Here is a 17,487-nt window from a genome sequence, read left to right on the forward strand (position 1 = left end):
GTTCCTCCAAAGCAGCCGTCACCATGGCCGCGACAGAGCAATGGGCAACTGAAGAGAGGCGGAGGCAGCAGGAGTCTTCTGCGCACAGTTGCTGATCCGGAAACTTAAATTTTCCTGAACCCTCTCTGCTCCTGTACTCAGCAAAGTGCAGTTGAAGGCAATGAGTTACTAAAGAGTAGCCATAGCCTCATGTCCACCCTTTCAAGATGCGAATGGGGAAAACCCTGTGCCCCCAAACTCCCCAGCATTTATTTATTTATTAAAAATATGTATATACTGCCTTTCCACAAATGCCACCAAGACAGTGTACAGCAGTTCAAATAAAGACAATGTTTAAATATATAAATCATATAATAGTAAATATACAAGATATATAAATAATATATAATATATACAAACAAAAAAGCAATAAAACCATATTAAAACATTAAAACAACAGTACTTGCACAAGGTTCCACTCCAGGAGTGTGGAGTAACATAGGTCCAAACGTTCTGTATCTTAGGGCAGAACTAGATGTAGGCCCCAAGCATGGGGTTGGGTGGGATGAGGTTGGGGAAAAGGATACACTTTACTGGATCTTGGAGATCCAGCTCCGCTCCCCAGCCAAGGCTGCAACCACATTACTCCAGAGCAAGCAACATTCTGAACAGCGAGTTCAGGCCTTTCTTTTGAATAGTGGGAGTGTGCTTGTGTACTTAAACTGGGACTTGTAGTTTGAGAGGCTGAAAGATTTGTGCTTTCCTATGTGACATGCTTTGTCAAGAACCACCAGTCCCAGAGTTCCTTGTGCATAGGCAGGAGGGAGAGGGATAAAGCATGATAACAAACGGAGACATTGATCCCAGGATCAGTGGCAGCCAGTACTGCTGATTTATAGGCCCCAGATTACATGTAAATGTCTTGTACAAGTACACACACACTCCATACTGCCATGTCTGGCTATAAATACAAATCAGGCAGCCAAAAACATAAGAAACTTAAGAAGGGTGAAATAAAAGAAGCAAAAGGACGCCAATCAATCCTTCAGTTTTTCCAAACAGAGAAGGCTTTTCTGCAGCCAGGCTCAGTCCACATATTAACAAGGACCAACCAAAGTCAGCAAGCAACTTCTTTGTCAGGCTGTTATTTTGTTATTTTAAACCAAAATAGCAAAAGTGTGTGCGTAATGAAAATGTGGAAGACCATTGTCATTTTGAGGAGTTATGGTGCGCCACAATTGTCCAATTTTGTGCCTGGACTTCCGGTTGGGCTTGGGCCCTCTGTGTTATGTCTCTTCTTCTTGCTATTTTCCCAGCCCCAGCTATCTGCCTGGGAAGCAGCTAGTGTTTACCTTTGGCTAAAGCTCAAGGTCTGCCACATCTTGGTACAGTTATCTGGGCTGGCTGCTTGCCAATTGCTAGGACTAGTTTTCTCAGTTTGTAGGAATCTATAAACATTCTTGAAGCTATTGGAGTAGAGCCAGTTAGGTGTGAGCGTAATACTATATAGGTCTTTGAGACATTTTAAAGAGAGAATCTCGACACAGGCCGACTGCAGAGGTGCTGCGTAAACACAGCCCATTCTCCGAGTTGCACTTATTGCTGTCCTTAAGACAGGGTTCCCAGCAACTCTAGAGGTGTCAGCATTATGATCTAGTTTTTCACTTTTGTCTTGCTGCCATTACTATTCTGCATTCTTTTGCTTTATTAGCTTGTTTCTGCTTAATAAACTCTTAGCCATTACCCATCAGTGTGTCCCCCCTTCATGGATCACTGCCTTGTTGTGGCGAAGGGGCTTGCGTAACTCAGTGAAGCCATAAGCTATGCCATGCAGGGCCACCCAAGACGGACAGGTCATGGTAGAGAGTTCTGACAAAATGTGGTCCACTGGAGAGGGAAATGGCAACCCACTCCAGTATTCTTGCCAAGAAAACCCCATGGAACGTATCACAAGGCTAAAAGTGATGACGCTGGAAGATGAGCCCCTCAGGTCGGAAGGTGTCCAATATACTACTGGGGAAGAGCAGAGGGAATGTCCAAGTAGCACCAGAAAGAGTGAAGCAGCTGGGCCAAAGCCAAAAGGACACTCAGCTGTGGATGTGTCTGGTGGTGAAAAGGAAGTCCGATGCTGTAAAGAACAATATTGTTTAGGAACCTGGAATGTAAGATCAATGAAATTAAAAGATGCTTGCTCAGCTGCCCCTCACTCTGGCACAGACAACAATGGTGGTGAGAAGTGTAGTGTTAGTGTTGTTGTGACTATAGGTGATTGAGTGTGGCTGTGATCTGTTGTTCTCCTTTTGATTATTTAGGGCAGCCTGCAAACAGATCCAGGCGAGCTCCATTTTGTGCTTCTCTGTTCTCCTAGAAGTTTCAATAAAGCAAGCGGCAGAAAAAGCCCACTCCTAACTCCTGTGTCTTTCTAGCCAAAGAAGATAGAAAGGTCACAAGAAGAAGAAGGAGCAGTAGATGCTACTGCCTACTTGTTTATGGCCTCTGCCAGTCAAGCAAGCAAGTGGGAGCAATGATGAGGAAGAGGATAAGGAGCGATAGCAGCTGGTGATAATGGCAGTGAGAAGATAGACTTACTGAGGGAGGGCCCCCATTAAGGGTCGCTTGCCAACGGGCCCTCTAAAACCTGCAGCCGGCACTGCCCCCACCCCCATACTGAACATATAACATGACATCAATACAGTGAGTTTCCCTGCCTCTGCAAGAGGCAGCAGGCAGTGAAGTGGAGGGGAGGTAGGGAAGCCTGCATCATGACGACTGCACATCATGATGACTAGATTTTACACGGCAGAAAGGAGAAGCAGAAACAAATCTAGAACCAGAAAACCCAGGGACAATGTCCATGAAATACAATAGGGAGTAAAGATAGAAGAGAATAGAGAAAAGGGCCTTACAGACATTTCCTTATAGCACCCCTCAACTATCGGAAAGAGTGTGCTTCAAGAAACAAGCCCAGGAATCTTTTACACGTAGATTTCTGGCATGAATAATCACTTCAGATATTGGTTTTAGGACAAAGTTAGAAGGATAAAACTATGAAACAAATGAAGCTTTTTTCAATTTTTCCAGTTAACAGGATCTAGATTGGGGAAACCTGCGGCCCTGCAGACGATGTTGGACTCCAATTCTCATCATGTCTCACCATTGCTCATGCTGGCTGGGACTGATGGGAGTTAGAGTCTAACAACAAGTTCCCCACCCCTGATCTAGAGGTATATATGGTCTTTGTGGTTTAAGCCAAGGCTGGGGAATCATCATTAGTCAGTACACAAACAATGCATAGTACATCTTCCTAAGTCAGGGATAGGCAACCTTTTTGGGCCATTGGCACAGTTTGCAATTTGAGAAACTGTCCTGGGCACCATCACAAAATGGCTGCCATGGGAGGTGTGGCCAAGGACAAGAAACCTGCCCCAAAGACTGAGTACAAGTCAGAGGAGTGGTCTGATCCCCAACACACCAAACAACTCCTTTGAACCCACAATTTTCAGCATCAACAGAGACCTATTTCACAGCAAGCCTAGCTGCTGATAAGGAAGTGTGTATGTGTGTGTGTGTGTGTGTGTGTGTGTGTTTAAATTGGAAGGTGTAGGGCACCTTGGTGGGAGCCAAGAAAGCTTTGTGAGGCCTATTGTTGCCTATGGGCACCACGTTGCCTAGCCCTGTTCTAAATGATGAATTAATGTCCTTTTGCTTCCCTTCAACTGAACTGAGACTACAGTAACCTTGGCAATTTGCAGAGCTGAGCTTCACATGAATTAATATATCACTGAAGTATTGCATATTTGCATATGAGTTCTTTGGACTAGAAAGAACCATTCCACATGCAGTCAAACTTTGGATGGTTTTCTTCTTAGAACATTGGCTCACAGTAGACTAGCTATCTGCAAATGCGAGATACCACTTGCAGTAAACATGCAAATCAAAAATGAGAAGAGCATTTCTAGAAAAGGGCTTTTAAATTAATCTTAATTCACTGTTTGTGACAAGTATGCCTAAAACATATCAAGCAACATAACAAAGGAAAATTAAATAGTTTGTCCCCAATTTTCTCACCCCCCCCATAGTGAATGATTTCCGATACATTACTAAGAATAACAGTGTAATTAATGGAAAGATAATTAATTTTCATGATGCTATATATGATCACACTGAAATACCTTTTGTTGTAGATATTTCCATGTGGATAACATCAGGGCTAGCCCAACTGCAGAAACAACCCAAGTGACTGGTTGGCAAAGATTTCAGGGGTACCAATGAAACTGTACAAGATCTCAGAGATGTGCAGCTAGGAGAATCCCTTTCATTGCCACAGAGGATACTAAGAAATGCGAGTCTTGGGTCGCATGTGACTACCTACAATCCAAGATATGTGGCCCACTGACCACTGTGAAACAAAGGATCCTAGACATGTGCCTCTTACACTATGCAGTGCGGCCATTTGGAATAAGGCAGGCCTTAGATCATACATTGCAACATAGAACTTTACAGCTGGCTTATTTGCCAAATATTATTCATTGGCATTTTGAGAGTAGTGTAGTAGCTAGTCTGAGCTGTGAACCTTATACAATATGGGGTCATAATATTGATATACTTCACAGGGTGATTGTAGAGCAGCCTTCCCCAACCCTAGTGCTCCATGGATGTATTGGATTGCAGCTGGCATAATTCCCAGCCAGCGTAGCCATGCTAGCTAGGGATGATGGGAGTTGTAGTCCAACTCATCCCTAGGGCACTAAGTTGGGGAAGGCTGTTGCAGAATGTAATGTGGTAATATGTGTGAAGTGCTTTGAAGATTTTACAGAAAAATAAAAGCAACAACAATAATAATAGTAATAGTAGTAGTTTTCCCTTGTGGAAGGGTTATTTCACATAACTCATTTTGGGACTCATTTTCAAAACAGCTTGACTTGTTATGTCAATCCAGTTGCAAATGGCACATGGCGTGCATGGCAAACTGTCACGGTTTGCCATACACCACGATGAGCTGTGCATTAAAAGTCAACTCTTTTAGAAGGCAAGCCCAAAGTGGGACCCAATGACTCATCCCTGAAGCTCTGAGTGTTTTATTCCTGTCTGCTAAAATTAGAGCTAGAATTACAATGCCATTGCATTTTTTTTAGCGTACCCATAAATTTGCGTCAGCCATGTCAGTCAATATAATTAATGCAAAGCCATTACCAAAAGGAAGAAGCCATGGCCATTCCTCACCATCCTACCCCAGATGACTAGCATGTTTGAAATTTAATCCAGTCCCTGTGATGGTGTGAACAAATGAGGCATAAATAAATAGAAATGATCATTTAAACAAAGGTCATTACAAATCTGCGACAACATGAAAAGGAAACCAGCAGCCCCAAGTTTCCCACCTGGTATTAATTTGCAGTCTACAAGAAGGCAGCTTTCTCAAATCAAGTGGCTTTTCAATAGTAATAAGGACTTCTCTTCTTCCTAGCTTTTAGTTCAAGGTTCAGTGTTTCTAAGCAACTGCACAACTCTTAGAATAATGTGAAATGGCTTTTGGATGGTGGAAAACAGAATGTTCACGGATGTGGTTGGCTGTCGAAAGAATCGTGCATCATGTCCTCTGAGTTCCTGTTCTCCCACTCCTTGAAGCAGAGTGGCCAATGGCAGCCAGAACATGTTCACTCTCATGAGAAGAGGCTTAAAACAGCATTTCACCTACTTTGTCCCTGGAAGGATTGTGTTTAAAAGACCTCATGCACATGCTCGTGTATACAAGGAATTATTGCCCCAAAGTGCAGTACAAAAAAGGTATTCCAAAAGGTGGGATGGTATTTCAAACCTTTTTAAGCATCTCAACTCATTTTCATCAGTAAAAAAGACCACCATGGTGGTTAGTGATGTGGTTTGCTAGTGAGAACCTTTTGCAGCTACTGGACAGCAATTGATCAGGGAGGGGAATTTCTGCCATTACTGGCAGGAGGTAGTTGAAGGTGCTGGTGGAGGCAAGGGGTGCGCTAGGTAGCATTACATAAGCAGACATCACTTCTATGGATTTACATGCTTGCATACTTATCCTTCTTGTTACATATTTTATCCTACCCTTCCTTCAAGAAGCTCAGGATGATGTACAGGGTTTCCCCTTTACAACAACTCTATGAGGTAGTTTAGTTTGAGAGGTAGTAACTAGCCCAAGATCACCCAGTGAGTGTTGTAACTGAGCGAGGATTTGAGTTTGGAATATGAAACCTGGTGCCCTCTAGATGTTTTGGACAGCAACTCCCATAAGCCTCAGCCAGAATGGCCTATTGTCAGGGATAATGGGAGTTATAGCCTCAAACATCCGGAGGGCACCAGGTTGTCTATCACTGCTCTAACCACTAGATGACACTGGCAATTCTGATGCCATGGGCTGTGGTTATACATGGTTAAGAGCACAAGGAGCCTTACTGGAGCAGACCAAGGGCCCATCTAGTCCAGCATTCTGTTCATACAGTGAGTAACCAGCTGCCTGTGGGAAGTCCATAGGTAAGACATGAGTGCAACAGCACCCTCCCACTCATGTTCCCCAGCAACTGGTGTATGTAGGCATACTGCCTCTGATACTGGAAGTAGTATATAGCCAGCATGACTAGTAGCCATTGATAGCTTTATCCTCCACGAATTAGTGGAATCCCCCTTTAAAGACATCCAAACTGGTGGCTATCACTTCAGCAGGGTCTGAAAGGCCCTAGTGCTCATTATATAGCATCAAGGTATAAAGGAATTCCAAGGAAGAGCCATAAGAGACTACTTTTTATAGCTTGCCCAGCTTTGGTTGAAGGAAATGAACTGAAAGACCCTGAGAGCCAATTCTCACATTATCCTCTTAATGAGAGGCTATCTGTGCTAGATATTGGGGAATTACCAACTACTTGGTAGATCCAAGCTAAGAAAATTGTTATCTGAGCCATCCATGGCTCAACACATTTCAAGGATGCCCTGATTTGAGGGTTTGTGATCTCAGGCCTGCGAAAAGCAAAGTAATACAAATCAATTTCTGTTTTTTGCACCGCAAGGAGAGCTCAGAGGTTCAGGAAAATATGGGACTTAATGATACTACAAGACAAAAAGTCTGTAAAAAAAGGTTGTGGGGTAGGAAAGGCATGCATGCCTAAAGCCACAGAACAACAAGCTGGAAATAATTTTGTAGGTGATGTGGAGCAGTAGATGCTACGGTCTGGATGCTCACTGGCTCTCTCTGGCATGCAAGCAAACAGGTGGTAGCAATGATGACGAAGATGAGCAGGAGCAGGTGACAATACTGGTGAGAAGGTAGACTGAGGGAGAGGGCCCATTGAAGACATCTTGACCAAAGGCCCTCCAAAACCTAGAGCTGGCATTGACTTTTCCACTTTGAAGCTCACTCTCAAGCTGACTACTTTGTAAGAACTACATTGTTAGGCTGGGGGGGAAATCCACTTTTCTGGGAGGAAACCTTATCTGTCCCCTCATAAGACACCTTGAGTTTAACTAAGGTTTAACTAAGCATATGTTTCAGGTGCTATCATGAGGACACATTTCAGGGAGGGCAGGAAGAAACCAGTCAACTCCTGCCCCACTGTGTTTCAGACCACATGTGAACATGTATATCATGAGCACCTATATCTCCGGTATTTATGAAATATAAAAAGTAAACACAACAAATGCTCTTAAATACTCTATGTTATTGCAGTTTAGTCTTGAATATAGATTAGAAAAAAGGCAAGTAAGGGGGGCCATGACAGAGGTGTATTAAATTATGGATGGTACTGAGAAAGTGGATACTAGAACCTGGGGTCATCCAATAAAGCTCAACGTAGGAAGAAGGAAGTACTTCTTCACCCAGTGCATAGTTATGCTATGGAATTCACTAACAAAAGATGTAGTGATGACCACCAACTTGTCTGGCTTTCAAAGGGGATTTTACTAATTTATGGAGGATAAGCTTATTAGTGGCTACTAGTCCTGATGGCTACATATGGCCTCTAGTATCAAAGACAGTATACTGTAGAATACCAATTGTTAGCGAACATGATAGGGCAGGTGCTATTGCACCTGAGTTCTGCTTGTGAGCTCCACATAGGCATATAGTCGGCCAATGTGGGGAAACAATGCTGGAGTAGATAGCTCTTTGGTTTGATCCAGCACAACTCTTCCTATGTCACACTGAACCCTGAAATGGCACCCCAGGCTATCATAACGGTATCAGAGCTTTATCTGTCTCCTCTTTTTGTAAAGGGTCTTTAATTTATGTTCTTTCATATTATATGAAGCTGCCTTATAGTGAGTCAGACCATTGGTGTATCTAGCCCAGTATTATCTGTGCCACCCTTCCCAAATCTGACGTTCCTCAGATGTGTTGGACTACAATGGCCATGCTGTTGGGGGTTATGGGAGTTGTTGTCCAACCCCTCTGGAAGGAAGCATGTTGGGGTAGGCTGGTCTACACTGACTGTCAGCAGCCCTTTAGGATTCCCACTAGAGGCCTTTCCCATTCTACTACCTGGCCATTTAATGGAGATACCAGGGATTGAGTATGGGACTTTCTGTACACAAAACATGTGCTCCATCAACAAGCTTGTAACCCATCCATAGCATCTGAGATTAAGGAAGGTTTTTCTTTTTTTTAGTGACATCAAGGACATCAGAATTGTTTTTAGATTGTTGTGAAATAAATAGACCACTTTCCTTTCATTCGATTAGATAACTTATTGTTCAGTCAGCAGTCTAAGAGAGGGTTACAACAGATGCCTTTTTTAATATTCAAACCACTCATCCAGCTACTGTAGGTTTGTAATTTACTGGGACTTTGCAAGTGAAGAGCAAGAAAGCAGAATGCGTTGTAATTTATATGAAGAATGGGTACAATGGCAGTGCATCTCCCATAAATAAATATCTATGTTCACTTTTATAATAACCCAACCAAAAGAAACTTGAAGGCCTTGTGGAATAGCCACTGGAGTTCTACACCCTCACAAGCTTTAAAAAGATTTATTCTTTTCATTTACCTCAAGGAATTTAAAGTAAGCAATACCTATATTGGTTAGAAGCAAAATATTGGCTTTTGAGCAAATGTCAACACTTGAGAAGAATTCCCAGAAGAATGCCTGAATGAAAATATTGATTCAGACAAATATTTCAGTCATCACAAGCAAACCAAAATCATGACTTAAGTCATGATCTGTATGTGTCCCCACCACATCAGTATTTCACGATCAGGATCAAAACATTACCACCACCACCCAGACATGAAGTAGTTTAAATTATCTTTACCGGACAAGTCCAGTGAATAAAAGCCACCCTGGGGGTGGGGGGAGATCAAACTGTCTGCAGGACTGTTCCTGCCTGGATTTCAGTTATTTTAAATTTCTTTTTAAGGAACTTTACTTGAACTATTGGGTAAACGTTTCATGAAGTGCAGAAGGGCAGACTGCTGTTCCAGTTAAAATTAAGACCAACATTCAAAGTTTTAAAGAGAATGCAAAATTTTTAAAAGAGCCTTTTCGTGTAGAAGGCTCTTTAACAATCTGGCATTCTCATTAAATCTTTGAATGTTGATCTTATACTTAATCATAATAAATGCAACAGTCCACTGTAACATCTCAAGGTTCTGGTAAAAAAAACAAAGTTGATCCTGTGAGCCTGAAGTCGCCCACCCCTGGTATAGTGGGGTGTTGTTGTTTTTAGTGCAGGAACACATTGTGACAGTGGCCCTGTTCACACGTAATGCTAAGCCATGGTGGTTAGGGAATTTGGGCTAAGCACTGTGGCTTTGTGTGATGTGTGGTGGGAAAAAAACTGCTAACAGTGGCTCCAGAACCACCCCAGCTAACCACTCCCCTGCAGCAGGGTTAAGGGGTCCTGGGGTGGCTTACCGTTACATGTGGTGGGCTCTCTGGTGGTTAAAATGGGCTTCTGGTGGTTCCTAGGTTGTGACTATAGAGACAATGGCCTAGAGCATCCTGCACTCCCAGAGATGCTCTAGCTGGAGTGGACTGTCTCTATGGTCGCTGCTGCACAGCAATGGATGGAGCAGCCAACACAGCGGGAAGGTGGTTACAATAAGTATGGAGAGGGGTTGGTACGGAAACCACATGGCGCCGTGTCATTCCCAATTGTGTGTCGGGCGCGCACATTGCGGTTTCGCTAACACCGTAGTTACCCTAACCACCCTACCCCATACATGTCTGACCAGGGCCAGAGTGTATACCTCAACACACCCACACGCCAACGAGTAGCAGTACATAGCACAATACCCAATTTATTAGCATCAGCATAACTGTAATCTTATGCGTAGATACCTGGGCATAAGATCCATTGAACTCAGCCACACTTACTTCTGACTGCACAGTGTCAACTTTTAAAACGCACTGCGCTTTAATAAAAGTTGCTTGCCATTAGAAATGCAATCTAACTTACAAGGGAGTTTTACCATTTTACATTTCTGGAGTGAAGAAGGAATTCCATCAAAGAAAAGGAAAGAGATATCCAACCTTTGCTCATTTTTCTCCTTGTCTGATTTCCTATATCAGTCTGCCAGAAACAAGAGTAAAATTTAAAATTTTATCACCTCATTCACTTGCCAGAGCAGGGAGAGTCCATCAATTATCTGGCGCTCCGGGCAGTGGTGCAGCGAGGGCTAGTCCTTGGGGCCAAAATCCAGGGCCCTGCAGCCCTGGGGACCTGCAAATGACCACCGAGAGAGCAGAAGCAAACTCCATTATATTCCTGTAGATGGTGCTATTACTTAACTGAACTTAAAATGCAAAAAACTGCACATGTTCAGAGTATTTTTTTCCCTCAAGAGCGTTGTTGTTCTTGCTGCAGAGCAAGGTTTGTCTGACGACACTGAGACAGAATACAACTGCAAGCTTTAAACAGGACATTTCCTTAATATTAACTGGCATCTTCTTACAACTAAGGGTGCAATCCTAGCACTTTTAGACAGAAAAACTTTTTTTTCTGTCTAAACATGCATAGGACTGTGCTTTAAAGCAGGCAAAGTAAAGTAAGTGAAACCAAAACCCAACTCCCAACACACATTAAGCATTTCGTGGCTTTTCAGTCAGTAAACTTTTTCTCCATACAGTGGGTTTGAACTAATGGCTGTTGCTTATTCCAAGAGTTGTAACATATCAGGAATGTAGAGGCAGATTTAAAGCATGGAATGGCGGCTGGAGTGGGGGAAGAGGCATTTTAGTTGTGTTATGAATATTGTAACCACATCTGCAAGTTACAGGAAGGGGGCAGTGTTGCAGTTAGCTAGTTAACGCATGGGAATTTTGGGCTGAACAATCTTTGTCTGAAACTACATTGTAGCTGCATATTATATGCAAGAAACTGTGAGTAAACCATTTTATGTTTTCTTCACTATAGAAGGGTGTGGTCTCCTTTTTTTTAGCCTTTGTGTGCATGTGGGGCTGGTAAATGCTCTTTCTATTCTGCCTTTTGTTTTTCTCTGCTAACTGCCTTTTTAAGAGGAGACAGCAATACCAAATAATCTCATCAAGTTGTGTACTTCACAACTGAATATACATGGCCATCTAAAGGGGGCCTCCACCAGACCATTAAGTCGGGTTCTTAAATTATCCACCAGCAACACTGGATCCGGCAGATGCTCCTGCTCTGAAAAAAGTCCTGGATCTGCCTTCCCCATGTTTTCCTCCCACTCTACCACTGCTCATAGCAGACGATGATTTGTGTGCAAAATGTCAGGAGCGCCCTGGCGGCCTCTTTCAGTCTACTCCAATAGCCAACTCAAGAGACAGACAAAAGGATTCTTTTCAAGGCTTTAATCCTTTTACAACTTAATGACTCTTTCAGAGGCTAATCACCAGTGGCTAAGCAATGAACAGCAGAGTAGCCTATGCTCTAGGTTAGGCAGTTGGTCCCCGTTTGAAGGAGAATCACTTGCAGACCCTGAATTTATGGGCCAGGGAGAGATCCTCCCTCTTTCCCTTGGGTCCTCAGGACGCAACTGTTGCTTGTGCGCCAAACGGGCGCTATGCCTCCTTTCCGCACCCTCCAGCTGTCGTTGCTCCCTGAGTCTGCGTCGAGTGTCTAGCAAGCCCCCCTCCAGCGCTCTTTCACTGCCAAGGCCACTATCTATCCCAGGAATGCTGGCAGGAGGAATCTCTGCCAGCTGCTGTGCCTGTGAGGGATGAGTGAGCTCCTCTCCTACAGATTGCTGTTCCTCCTCAGAATCAGAACTGCTCTGGGGTTCTATGGGCTCAGTTTCCACCCTGACACATAAATAGAGAAAATAGTACCTTGGTCACTTTCCCCACTTCAATGTTTCTGCAGTTATATTTTCAAAGAACAACACAAAGCCCTTCTTAGCTGTCAGTGGGTTGTATGACTTCACACAGGGCCAAGTGCTCTTAGGACCTGTGGGCAGAAATAACTGCTGAGATGCCTCACCCTTTCTATGAAAAGCATTATAGAGCCAGACGTTACAAGTGTTATTAAATAAATAGTGTGATGTCCATCAAGGCCAAGGACAATATGCCTGGAGAGATACACTGAATAATTGGCTTTTTGTCCCTTGATTTTGTTAGTTTGATAGATCTCCCCACTTTCAGGGACATATAAATATTGTTTGTCTGTTCTTGGGTGCTTTATTCCTCACAGAAAGCTATTAGAGCCTAGCCCTGTCTCATTTACTAAGGCTACAGTTCAGCACGGATGTATGTAAGTGCACATCAGCCAACTGAAATCAATGGGCTTAAGCCCAATTAATGCTGTGTTGGATTGTGGCCTAAATGTCTAAATGTGGAGAAGATCACCAGAGACTGTGTTCTCTCTGGAGACATAAAGTATTCATGTGCCAGTATGAATCAGTAAACTATTTTGTTAAAATGCATCGCCATACATGTTCAGAATTCCTAAAAGTGAAACAAGTGCATCTATTTTGTTTGTCAATTCGCAATACTTTTACTTGGAATCAAGTACATTACAATCAATGGTACCACCTTCCAAGGTAGAAGAGTTACCCGATCTTCCATTATGGTTGCCAATTGCTTCTAGTCTTAATTTAAAGTGCTGGTTTTGGTCTTTAAAGTCCTAAATCATCCAGCCCTTGGGTAGCTTTGCCTACATGATCTGCCCACCTATTAAGATCTTTGGAGCCATTCTGGAAGGTTATGTGGGTGGGTTCCTGGAGTGAGGGACTTTCACTGGTGGCTCCTAATTTATGAAATACTCTCTGTAGGCATGGTTGCCTGGCACCCTTTTCTTACCCTCTTTCGCATGCCAGATGAAATCCAGTGGCTGGGTTCAGACCACATGCTAACCCATTGTGGGTCGCGTTCGGGAGCCACCCACGATGGGTTAGGATGTCGCGTGTCTGTGTGGGCTGTTTTTCCCATCCACAATTGTTACCTACGCTCTGCAGAGTGGGAACAGGGCCCTGGGGTGCCTTATGTGGCCTGTCTCGGGCTCTCTGTTGATAAATCCAGGCGACCAAAGAGATGGCTGCCTAAAGCATCTGGAAGTTCTGGCGATGCTGTAGCCCGCACAGCCGATCACCTAGCCACACAGGCATGGCCAGTGTACCTCTGCTCCCACCATGGTAGCTGCTGGGATGTGCAGCTGTTGCGGTGGCAGGATGCTGCTGGGTCCATGGGTAGGGGAGAGGTAAGGCATCCCTGCTGCTCGCTGTTGTTTGGTGATTGTGTGGCAGGAGGGCTTGTCATGGTTTCCCTGCCCTCCCTGCAGCACGGTTCTGCTGCCCACCCTCTCCCTGTGATTGTGTGAATGAGCTCAGTTTTGCTGGGTCTTTAATGGCTTTTTATTATGTTTGCCATCTTTTAACTGCTTCCTCTTCGGTTTCCCTTTAGCTGAAAGCTTATTGTGACTTTTTATTCACTGTTTTTTAATTTGTGCATGTTTTTTTTTTTAATATTTTCTTTTCTTTTAAATTTTAGCCACCTTGAGGTGGTTGTGAAAGGCAGGGTAACAATGCCTCAAATAAATCCATGAAGGTTGATGGCCAAAAGAGAGCTGACATACATATCTTAATTAGGCTTGGACAGACTCACCCATGCCCGGCTTTGTTGAGCACTTGCCAAGCCGCTGCCGCAGCCCACCTTTGCTTGCAGCGCTGTGTGAGCTTCGTTGCAGTCCGGCAAGCACCTGACGAAGCCATGGGGCTGCCCGTCCTCCCTAGCGAGCTGCTGTTGTGCACAACAATGGTGGCTCGGACGCTTCTGGGTAGGCCGTGGCGTTGAATAATTGGCGGCCATAAAGGCCCCTTTTATGCAACGTTAGAGGTGTGAATACTCCACTCACACCTACAATGTTGCATAAATGGGCCCTTAACAGACACCAAGTATGCAATGTGACCTATCCGGAAGCATCCAAGCTGCCATTGTTGTGCACAGTGGTGGCTCGCTAGGGAGGATGAGCTGCTGCTGGGTGCTCACCGAGCTGCGAGGTGCTCACTGAGGGGGTATGTGAGCATCCTGTGGTTCAGCGTGCAGGGTCCAGGAGGGAAGGCGAGGGGGAGTCTGTTGGACTCTCACAACATCCCTAATTTTAATATTTTCTACCAGGGTGTCTGTGAATTATCATGTAGATTTAGAGCTTTTCAACATGAGGCTGTCAATCAGCTGTTAATTGACTTTATCTACTTTCAGTTTCGTTGCAGAATTGAGATCCAAGCACTACATGAAGAGTGTTTCCTTCCTGCTTTTCCATCACATAACCTCCAGGTCGCCCTGTGGTATAGCAGAATAGCACAAATACTAAAGAGAGAAAAAAGTGGTACCTTTCACTTTTACAATTAAATGCCACATTTCCCCTGTTCTAAAAAAACCTGTGCTCATTATACACAGACGTGAAACTGGAGGGTCACAACATTGTCTAAAGAACCCATAAACAACTGCGAGTACAGAATGATGAGCACACAATAAATGCCTTATGTAGAAAAGCCCTTAGAAGGTAGAAACAACAGATACCTATGTAGCATTTCCACAGAGCATGCAGCTGGCATGTTGCAAAGACAGATGTCAAACAAATTCCAGCAAGCACCATCTGTGATCTGTCCTTGTACACAGCAGTAGTACTTTTCCCCTACTGTGGATGTACCACCAAGGCTGATTCATACATTGCACAGTAATGGCATTGGAGCCACTTACTCATGGCTTCTTCTCATACTGTCCTGGTAATGTATGATGCTGGGTAGGGCAAGTTATGTAATTGCCCTTTCTCCCAGTTCATTAATGTTCCTATGGGAAGGAACCAATACCACTGTTCTCTTCCACATTGCTCTGGCATCCAGGTGTTACTGGAGCACCCTGACAAGGTAACTTCCATGTCATTACAGTATCATATGAACCAGTGCTAAATTAACTTTGGATCATGATTACGACAGCACTTTCATATGGGCATAACACAAGGGTAGGCCAGCTAGTGCCCTGAAGGTACTTTGGACTACAACTCCTCATAAGGCTCAGCCAGCATGGCCAATGACCAGGGATTATTGTAGTTGTAGTCCAAAACATCTGCAGGTCACTAGGTCACCCACCCCTGGCAAAATACATAGCATGCACTAACATTATAACTGAAGAGGCAGTTCTTATGATCATGGGCAACACCATGTTACAGATGAAAAGATGTGATTATCCCACTCTAAATCTTTGGCCAATGGAGTATTTTTTGCTGCATTTTGTCTCTGCTCCCCTTGTTGTTGTTTTTTTCTGGACTGGAGATGACATTGCAAATCTTTTGCTAATCCAAAGGAAAATGTCCATGTCAGTACAGTTTCTTTTATGCCTTCAGACTTATGATTTTTTGCAATTCATTATCAGCTGCCAGCCAACTGCTCTTCACAATTATCCTGGCTATGCAGAAACATAGAAAACAACAAAACTGTCTATTCAAGTGCTGACGTTTGTGAAATTTGGAGATGTGTGTGAAATTCAATTAATAAATTATGTTCAGCTCTCAGAAGATGAGCGATTATGCCTAAATAAATTATTAACCTTTTAATCAGCCAAGCATTAGTGCCTCTGAAATATTGTGCAGTTACCAGTTACCCAAGATATCCAAGAGAAGATGAGACACAGCCATGTGCAACCTCAACTGTCTCAATTTGGACAGCACCACTTGTGCCACAAGATGTCCTCCACATGAGACTGCAGGGGTGGGCCAAATCGCCTGCATAAGCTGGCTATTTGCCCGGAGGCTGCACTTGCCTTGCTTGAATGATATCAGTGCATAAACATGCACATTTCAGTGACTGCAACCAGCAAGATCATTTTAATGGGTGTCAGCCTTGAACCAAGGTCCTTAGCAGTGGGATTCAACCACTGTACTGTCTATGTCATTGTGGTACCACAGGAAGGAGCAACTGGCCTGTCCTTTGCTGTATCAGTACTACCACTACGCACCGATTGGTATTGCAATAGGCGACTCAAGTTCCTTTTCAGGATATGAAGTGCCTGATGCTGGCCTGGTTCCTTGGCCAGAGCAATTACCTCTCCCTGCATACCGGTTTGACTGACTACCTCCCTCATGCTTGCCTCTAGACCACACAACCAGCAGTCCTGAAAGGAAGGGTCACCAACAGGAAGGCTGGTCCTAGCATTAGGAAGAGTAAGGTGACTGTCTCAGGCAGCAAATACTGGGGGACAGTAGCGGTAGCCCCAGGCTGTTCCCTTCTGTTGAAGGAGAGCTGTGTATGCCATGCAGCCTGTCCTGGACCCCTTAAAGTAGCCTGTTGCCTCAGGTGTGGCAGAGGAAGCTATCCTATTAGCAGTGTTAAGGTAAGTTTCAACTGCCAGTGCAGTTAGCTTCTACATGTGGAATTGTAGGGAGGGGAATCCATCTTGTCTTTCAGCTCAGGTAGTAAGATGTCTTGGCTGGCCCTGACAAACAGAATAGCAGCCATGGTAGACCTAAGAAGATTAGCTAGGTCTGTATACTGGCAGCAAAGAGATGCTTCTTTCCCATTGCTGTGTGTGTAATGTTACTGGGGGTCCATTCAAGGTCAGTGGGGCTTGCCACAAAAGGAGAAGGTTTCATCATGATGCCAAATGGATGCTTCTTGAGTCATGCTGCCATGATGACACCTGTGAGGTGAACTGTCCTCATTGCCTTCTCCACCTCCAGCTTCACCAAGCTGGGACTGGGGACCTTCTCCCCTCACAGAGGCCATTAGAACCAACCACCCTGTGAGCAGGAGAGGGAGAAGCAGCAGAAAACTGTCATTGGCACCACCACTTCTTTAAATAGTCTACTGTTTTAGTGACACATTATTGTTTTTATTAACATTATGTAAACCACTCTGGGAGCCTTGTTAGCTGAAGAGTGGGATAAAAATGCATAAAATAAATAAAGGAGCCTGAGCTGAGTCCCTCAGTTGCTACTGCACCCCTCTATAGGTAGCTTATACTAGAGGTGGGCAGAAGGTAGATCTCTAGGTGTTGTGGACTTCAACTCTTAGACGCTTCTGCTAGGATGGCCAATGGTCAGGAATGCTGGGAGTTGAAGTCCAAAACATCTAGAGAT

At 44.1% G+C, this 17,487-nt stretch overlaps 1 protein-coding gene across 1 annotated transcript in view; it reads right to left on the reverse strand.

Moving 5' to 3' along the window:
- Nucleotides 1–17,487, reverse strand: part of HTR1F (5-hydroxytryptamine receptor 1F) — a 159,991-nt gene that overhangs the window by 97,281 nt on the left and 45,223 nt on the right. The gene's annotated exons all lie outside the window — the stretch shown is intronic.

This window comes from Heloderma suspectum, chromosome 3 (genome assembly GCF_057233095.1).
Source record: "Heloderma suspectum isolate Gila_16-S chromosome 3, 16-S_ref, whole genome shotgun sequence".
NCBI classification, from domain to species: Eukaryota; Metazoa; Chordata; class Lepidosauria; order Squamata; family Helodermatidae; genus Heloderma; species Heloderma suspectum.